Source organism: Pocillopora damicornis, chromosome 4 (genome assembly GCF_964200805.1).
Source record: "Pocillopora damicornis chromosome 4, jaPocDami1.2, whole genome shotgun sequence".
In the NCBI taxonomy this organism is placed as follows: domain Eukaryota; kingdom Metazoa; phylum Cnidaria; class Anthozoa; order Scleractinia; family Pocilloporidae; genus Pocillopora; species Pocillopora damicornis.
The window spans coordinates 22,516-30,961 of NC_142673.1; the positions used below are offsets into that span (position 1 = coordinate 22,516).

Below are 8,446 nucleotides of genomic sequence, written 5' to 3' on the forward strand. Positions count from 1 at the left end.
AGTCTTGTAAGAAAAAATACTTGCAAACCGTTAAGACAACGTGGTGCTATCTTTTAATATTCTGCAAAAACATTTTTAATACATTGAACATACGATAAAATTGTATTCAGTTAATAACATAAGTATTTCTTAACTTATCTATATATCAATTGATTTACATATTTATTAATCTCCCTATTAATTCATCATTTCTTTAGTTCTTCAAGAATTAATTAATGTTATGAGTTATTGAGATATATATTTTATTTCTTTATTTTATCTTTTATACTTTTATTAAGGTATCATTAAAAAGACCTGTTTACGACAATGCCGTAAGTAGACGCTCTTGTTTGTGTTGGTGTGACAACTGAAGACAATACTGGACTGAAATACACTTGTATGGGCTTAAATGTGGGCTTTTCCGAATAGCACCTCACTTGACTGGACGGGCTGCAATGCACTTGGTTGTTCCTAACTTGACTGAGCAGGACTGCGTTGTGCGAGACTCAACAGCAGTTAGTTGTTCTCGACTGGACCAAACGGAAATGAGCCGAGGTGTTACGGATTGCACTGCCCTGCACTGTACTTCACTGAACTAGACTCGACTGCTGTTGACTTATGGACCTGGGCTATCCTAGATTGAAATGTACTTAGGTGGAAGGGAATGAATGGAATTGGACGGAAACGAATAGATTTGAACTAGACGGAACTGAACTGGAAGGGACGGGACTGGACTGGACGGGACGGGAACAGACTCCACTTAATGGACTGGACCGGATTAAACTGGACTGGAGTACACATCAGCGGAGTGGACTGGACTGGACTGGACTGAGCCGGACATCACTTCAGAAGACTGAACTGGACGGCACTGCACCTAACTGGACTGGACTGTCTTTGCTTTAGCTCGACTTCACCAGACTGCACTACACTGCACTACCCTGGATTGAACTGGAAAGTACCATGCACCTCGCTAGACTTATCTGCACCGAACTGCATTCTACGTTTCCAAATGAAACTTATAAAGACTGTACTGCACTGCACGTGAATGTACTCCATTGGACTACACCACACAGGATAGCTTTGGACAGCGCTGGAAGTAAGTTAAAAGGATTGTTCTGGATTACCTAAACTGCAATGGAGTTGATGGCAATACATTAATCTACAGTTGACTTCTATGCAAAAGACTACTAACAAAGACGGATGATATACTGATGTTTTGAGAAAAGATCAACTAAGTAACAATTATATTATCACGCTAGTTTCAGTTTCAGTTATTCAAGACAATTCATGTTTTTGAGCATACGAAATATGTAACAATGGATATCGTTTTAGTTGTCTCTGAATTGTCCCATAACTGAATACTTACAGTTAATCGTCATCTGTGACCTTTCTGACGGGCTCCTGATTAGGTCTTGTTTGAAAACACAAGTTTTTCTCCACTTAAAAAGAGGAAACTGTTAAAAGAAAAAAAGGTGTTGAAATGTGAAACACGTCACATAGTGAGTAGTGAAACGTTGTAATTAAATCAATTAATCAGGAAACCACCTAAAAAGTTCTGTAAACAGAAAAATTTCAGATAGTCTAAAAGAAAGAATAGTTCTTACAAATGATTACATATTACCTATGAAGTGCTCGATATCTTGCTTGTTTATGATGTGATCCAAAGGGAGCCACGAGGTCATGCTGAAAAAAAAAATGTAACAACTTGTTGCAATCAAAACATGCCGGCCTTACCTCTTTCAGATGACCTGTAGCGCTGATCGACCATAACTTTTTCCTCCAACTCCTCTATGCAACGCATCAGGGTTTTCTTATAAGCCAACAAACCCACCGACGTTACCTTCTCTAAAAGACTAAACTAACATCTACCATTCCTGAAGTTTTTTTTGCTAGCTTTAGATTTTCCACGCTGTTGTAGCTCAGCTTGTTATTATGGCCATTTTTTTTGTGAAGCAGTCCAGTCCTGCTCTACCGATATTCCAGTTTTAAATTCAATACTATACTATACTGTACTATGTAGCAGTTTTCTAAGAGGAAGACAATCCGCTTCGACTAACTTTTAATCCATTACTCAGAAATTTAACGTACCTGTGGTTATGTCCTAGCTTTGGATTCTCCCCGCCGTTGTAGCCCAGCTTGTTGTTATGGCTCTCTTTTTATGAAGCACTCCACTCCTGCTCTGATCCGAACTGAGCCACAAGGTTATGCTGAAAAGAAAAATCTGACAAAACTTGTTGCAATGGAAACATGCCGGCCTTACCTCTTTCAGATGACCTGTAGTGCTGATCAACCATAACTTTTCCCTCCAACTGCTCTATGCAACGCATCAGGGTTTTCCTGTCAACCAACGAACCCATGTTACACAGGTTAGTATCACAGTATTATAATTCTTTACCTACCTTCTCAGTGATGTAAAGCCGCTAAAAATGAGCTTATCTTGAGCTGGAGAAAGCTGAAATGTCTCAAGGTCTTAAATCGAAAAAAAAACCCACTCTTCTTTTATATACATTCTGGCAAGCTGGAGACAATCTTAACTCCTACACCTGACTAGACTATATCATACCGTACTTCCTTCCCTGAGACATTTAACATACCTGTGGTTGAGTCCTAGTCTTGGATTCTGCTTGCTGTTGTAGCTCAGCTTCTTGTTATGGCTATCTTTTCCTGAACCACTCCAGTCCTGTTTTACTGATATACCACCTTAAAATTCAATTCGTAACTATATTACTGTAGGTAGTAATTTTTCTGTTTCGACTAGCCTTTAATCCATTAGTCAGAAATTTAACGTACCTGTGGTTATATCCTAGCTTTGGATTCTCCTCGCCGTTGTAGCTCAGCTTGTATTTATGGCTCTCTTTTTATGAAGCACTCCACTCCTGCTCTGATCCGAACTGAGCCACGAGATCATGCTGAATAGAAAAATCTGACAAAACTTGTTGCAATGGAAACATGCCGGCCTTACCTCTTTCGAATGACCTGTAGTGCTGATCAACCATAACTTTTTCCTCCAACTGCTCTATGTAACGCATCAGGGTTTTCCTGTCAGCTAACGAACCCATGTTACACAGGTTAGTATCACAGTATTACAATTCTTTACCTACCTTCTCAGTGATTGAAAGCCGCTAAAAATGAGCATTTCTTAAGCTGGAGAAAGTTAAAATGTCTTAAGGTCTTAAATCGAAAAAAAGACCCGCTCTTCTTTTATATAAATTCTGGAAAGCTCGAGACAATCTTAACTCCTACACCTGACTAAATTAGACTGTACTTCCTTTCCTGAGAAATTCAACATACCTGTGGTTATGTCCTAGCATTGGATTCTCCTCGCTGTTGTAGCTCAGCTTGTTGTTATGGCTATCTTATCCTGAACCACTCCAGTCCTGTTTTACTTATATCCCAGCTTTAAATTTAATTCGTTACTATATTACAGCAAGTAGTGCTTTTTCTGTTTCGACTAGCCTGTAGTCCATTACTCAGAAATTTAACGTACCTGTGGTTATGCCCTAGGTTTGGATTCTCCACGCTGTTTTACCTTAGCTTGTGGTTGTGGCTATCTTTTTATGAAGCACTCCAGTCCTGACCGATCCGAAGTGAGCCAGGAGGTGATGCCTAAAAGAAAAAATCTGACAAAACTTGTCGCTATCAAAACCTGCCGGCCTTACCTCTTTCAGATGACCTGAAGTGCTGATCGACCATAACTTTTTCCTACAACTGCTCTATGTAACGCATCAGGGTTTTCCTATCAGCCAACGAACCCATGTTACACAGGTTAGTATCACATTGTTATAATTCTTTACTTACCTTTTCAGTGATGAAAAGCTGCGTAAAATGAGCTTGTCTTGGGCTGCAGAAAGTTAAAATGTCTCAAGATCTTAAATCGAAAAAAAAGACCCCTCTCCTCTTTTATTAATTCTGGCAAACTCGGGACAACCGTAACTCTTAGATTACACTAGACTACGCTAGACTAGACTAGACTGTACGATACTTCCTTTCCTGAGACATTTAACATACCTGTGATTATGTCCTAGCCTTGGATTCTCCTCGGTATTGTAGCTCAGCTTGTTGTTATGGCTATCTTTTCATGAAGAACTCCAGTCCTGTTTTACTGATATCGCAGCTTTAAATTCAATTCTTTATTATAATATACTATTTTGTACTTTTCTAAGAGGAAGACAATCCGCTTCAACTAGCCTTTAATCCATTACTCAGAAATTTAACGTACCTGTGGTCATGTCCTAGGTTTGGATTTTCCTCGCTGTTGTAGCTCAACTTGTTGTTATAGTTATCTTCTTATGAAGCACTCCAATCCTCCTCTACTAATAACCGTCCCTTAACTTCAGTACTATAGTATACTATACTATGTAGCACTTTTTGTAAGAGGAAGACAATCCGCTTCGACCAGCTTTTAATCCATTACTCTAACATTTAACGTACCTGTGGTTATGTCCTAGCTTCAGATTCTCCTAGCAGGTGTTGCTCAGCTTGTTGTTATGATTATCCATTCCAGTCCTACTCTACTGATATCCCAGTGTTGCAAATTCAACCATGAATCACTAGTGACCATGTGATTGCTTGTGTCTTTCCAAAAGTCAGCTGGTGTCTTGGTAAAACTGAGTGTTGCGAGAAAAAATACTTGCAAACTTTTAAGACAACGTGGTGCTATATTTCAATATTCTGCAAAAACATTGTTAATACATTGACAATACGATAAAATTGTATTTATTTAACAACGTAACCATTTCACAACTTATTAATATATCAATTTATTTACATATTAACTTATCTCCCTATTAATTTATCGTTTCTTAAGTTCTTTAAGAATTAATCAATGTTTCAGTGATTGAGATCTTTTTTATTTCTTTAATTTATCTTTTATTGATTATCAATTATTCCTGTTTACTTTTAAGTTATTAGGTATACGTTTCATTAAAAAAGACCTGTCTACGACAATGCCGTAAGTAGACCCTCTTGATTGTGTTGGTGTGTCAACTGAAGACAGGACTGGACTGAAATACACTTGTATGGGCTTCAATGTGGACTTTTCCGAATAGCACTTTACTTGACTGGACGGGCCGCAATGCACTTGGTTGTTCCTAGCTTGACTTAGCAGGACTGCGTTGTGGTAGACTCAACGGCAGTTAGTTGTCCTTGACTGAACGGGACGGGACGGGACTGGGCTGAGCTGTTACGGATTACACTGCTCTGTACTGCACTTCACTGGACTAGTTTCGACTCCAATTGACTTATATGGACCTGGGCTATGCTGGATCAAATGTACTTAGCTGGAAGGGAATGAATTGAAATTAGACTGGACGGGACTGAACTGGCACAGAATCCACTAAATGTACTGGACCGCACGTCAGTGGAGTGGAGTGGACTGGACTGGACTGAGCCGGACAGCACTTCAGAATCGTGCTTTGAGCATACGAATTATGTAACAATGGGTATCGTGTTAGTTTTCCTTAATTTGTCACATAATTGAATACTTTCAGTAAATCGTCATCTGTGAACTTTCTGATGGGCTGCTGATTGCGCCTTGTTTGAAAACACTAGTTTTTTTGCACTGAAAACGGAAAACTGTTAAGAGAAAAAAAGGTGTTGAAATATTAAACACGTCACATTGTGAAACGTTGTCATTAATCCAATTAATCAGAAAACCACCTAAAAAGTTCTGTGGACAGAAAATTTCAGATAGTCTAGAAGAAAGGATAATTCTTACAAATGATTACATATTACCTATGAAGCGCTCGATGTGCTACTTGGTTTTGACGTGATTTGAAGTGAGCCACGAGGTCATGCTGAAAAGAAAAAATCTAACAACTTGTTGCAATTAAAATATGGCAGCCTTACCTCTTTCAGATCAGCTGTAGTTCTGAACGGCCATAACTTTCTCCTAGAACTGCTTTATGCAACGCATCAGGGTTTTGCTATCAGCCAACGAACCCATCTTACAAAGATACAACCTTAACTCCTACACTAGACCGCTAGACTAGACTAGACTTCCCTTACTGAGACGTTTAACATACCTGTGGTTATGTCCTAGCTTTGGATTCTCCTCTCTGTTGTAGCTCAGCCTGTTGTTATGGCTATCTTTTTATGAAGCACTCCAGTCTCGCTCTGATCCGAACTGAGCCACGAGATCATGCGGGCCTACCTCTTTCAATTGACCTGTAGTGCTGATCGACCATAACTTTTTCTTATAACTGATTTAGGTAACGCATCAGGGTTTTCCTATCAGCCAACAAACCCATCTCAGTTACACAGGTTAGTATCAAATTGTTATGATTATTTACTTACCTTCATACTGATGCAAAGTCACTGAAATGAGCTTATCGTGAGTTGCAGAAAGTTAAATGTCTTAAGCTCTAAAATGGAAAAAAAAGGCTCGCTCTTTTTTATATGAATTCTGGCAAACTCGAGACAACCTTAACTCCTACACTAGACTAGACTAGACTATACTATACTTCCTTTACTGAGACGTTTAACGTACCTGTGGTCATGTCCTAGCTTTGGACTCTCCTCTCTGTTGTAGCTCAGCTTGTTGTTATGGCTCTCTTTTTATGAAGCACACCAGTCCTGCTCTGATCCGAACTGAGCCACGAGGTCATGCTGAAAAAAGGAAAAAAATCTAACACAACTTGTTGCAATCAAAACATGCCGGCCTTACCTCTTTCAGTTGCCCTGTAGTGCTGATCGACCATAACTTTTTCCTACAACTGCTTAAGGCAACGCATCAAGGTTTTCCTATCAGCCAAAGAACCCATCTTACACAGATTAGTATCAAATTGTTATGATTAATTACTTATCTTCTCACTGATGCAAAATCGCTGAAATGAGCTTATCGTAAGTTGCAGAAAGTTAAAATGTCTCAAGCTGTAAAATGGAAAAAAAAAGGCGCGCTCCTCTATTATATTAATTCTGGCAAACTCGAGACAACCTTAACTCTTACTCTAGACTAGACTACACTATACTTCCTTTATTGAGACATTTAACATACCTGTGGTTATGACCAGCCAACGAACCCATCTTACACAGGTTAGTATCAAATTGTTATGATTATTTACTTACCTTCATACTGATGCAAAGTCGCTGAAATCAGCTTATCGTGAGTTGCAGAAAGTTAAATGTCTCAAGCTCTAAAATGGAAAAAAAGGCTCGCTCTTTTTTATATGAATTCTTGCAAACTCGAGACAACCTTAACTCCTACACTAGACTAGACGAGACTATACTATACTTCCTTTACTAACGCGTTTAACGTACCTGTGGTTGTGTCCTAGCTTTGGATTCTCCTCTGTTGTAGCTCAGCTTGTTGTTATGGCTATCTTTTCAATAAGCACTCCTGTCCTGTTCTACTGACATCCCAGCTTTAAATTCAATATTTCACTCTACTATACAATGTAGCACTTTTGTAAGAGTTAGACAATCCGCTTCGACTAGTCTTTAAATTATTACTCAGAAATTAAACGTTCCTGTGGTCAGTCCTAGCATTGGATTCTCCACGCTGTTGTAGCTCAGCTTGTTGTCCTCCCCTACTGATATCCGTGCTTTAACCTCAATACTATACTACAATATGTAGTACTTTTTGTAAGAGGAAGACAATGCGCTTCGAGTAGCCTTTAATCCATTACTCAGAAATTTAACGCATCTGTGGTTATGTCCTAGCCTTGGATTCTCCTCGCAGCTGGTTCTTAGCTTGTTGTTATGATTATCCATTCCAATCCTGTACTACTTATACTCCAGTGTTGCAAATTCAGCCATGAATCACTAGCGACCCTGTGATTGCCTTTGTCTTTTTAAAGGTCAGCTGTTGTCTTGTGAGAAAAGATACTTGCAAATCTCCAAGATAACGTGGTACTGTATTTTAATATTCTGCAAAACGATTGTTAATACATTGACCATACAATAAAATTTTATTTCTTTAACAACGTAAATATTTCTCAACCTATTTATATATCAATTTATATACATATTTATTGATCTCCCTATTAATTTATCATTTCTTTAGTTCTTCAAGAATTAATCAATGTTATCAGTTATTGAGATATATTTATTCCTTTATTTTATTTTTTATTGATTATCAGTTATTTTTGTTTCTTTTTAAGTTATTAGGTACACTTTTATTACAAGTAAAGCCCAAGTGGCCCAAGATATCATTAAAGCAAACCTTTCTACGACAATGTAAGTAGACGCTCTTCCTTGTGTTGGTGTGACACCCGAAGACAACACTGGACTGAAATACACCTAAATGGGCTTAAATGTGGGCTTTTCAGAATAGCACTTCACTTGACTGGACGGGCCGCAATGCACTTGGTTGTTCCTAGCTTGACTGAGCAGGACTGCGTTGTCCTAGACTCGGCGGCAATTAGTTGTTCTGGACTGGACGGGATGGGACTGGGCTGAGCAGTTACGGATTGCACTGCTCTGCACTGCACTTCACTGGACTAGACTTGACTGCTATTGACTTATATGG

At 38.8% G+C, this 8,446-nt stretch overlaps 1 long non-coding RNA gene across 1 annotated transcript; it reads right to left on the reverse strand.

Moving 5' to 3' along the window:
- Window positions 1-302: 302 nt before the first annotated feature.
- On the reverse strand, window positions 303-5,244 carry LOC149046350 (uncharacterized). Its single transcript, XR_016185639.1, has 5 exons — window positions 2,574-5,244; window positions 2,068-2,316; window positions 1,601-1,662; window positions 1,346-1,433; window positions 303-1,069 (listed from the first exon to the last, which is right to left on the reverse strand). It is a non-coding gene; the product is annotated as an uncharacterized LOC149046350 (long non-coding RNA).
- Window positions 5,245-8,446: the final 3,202 nt, after the last annotated feature.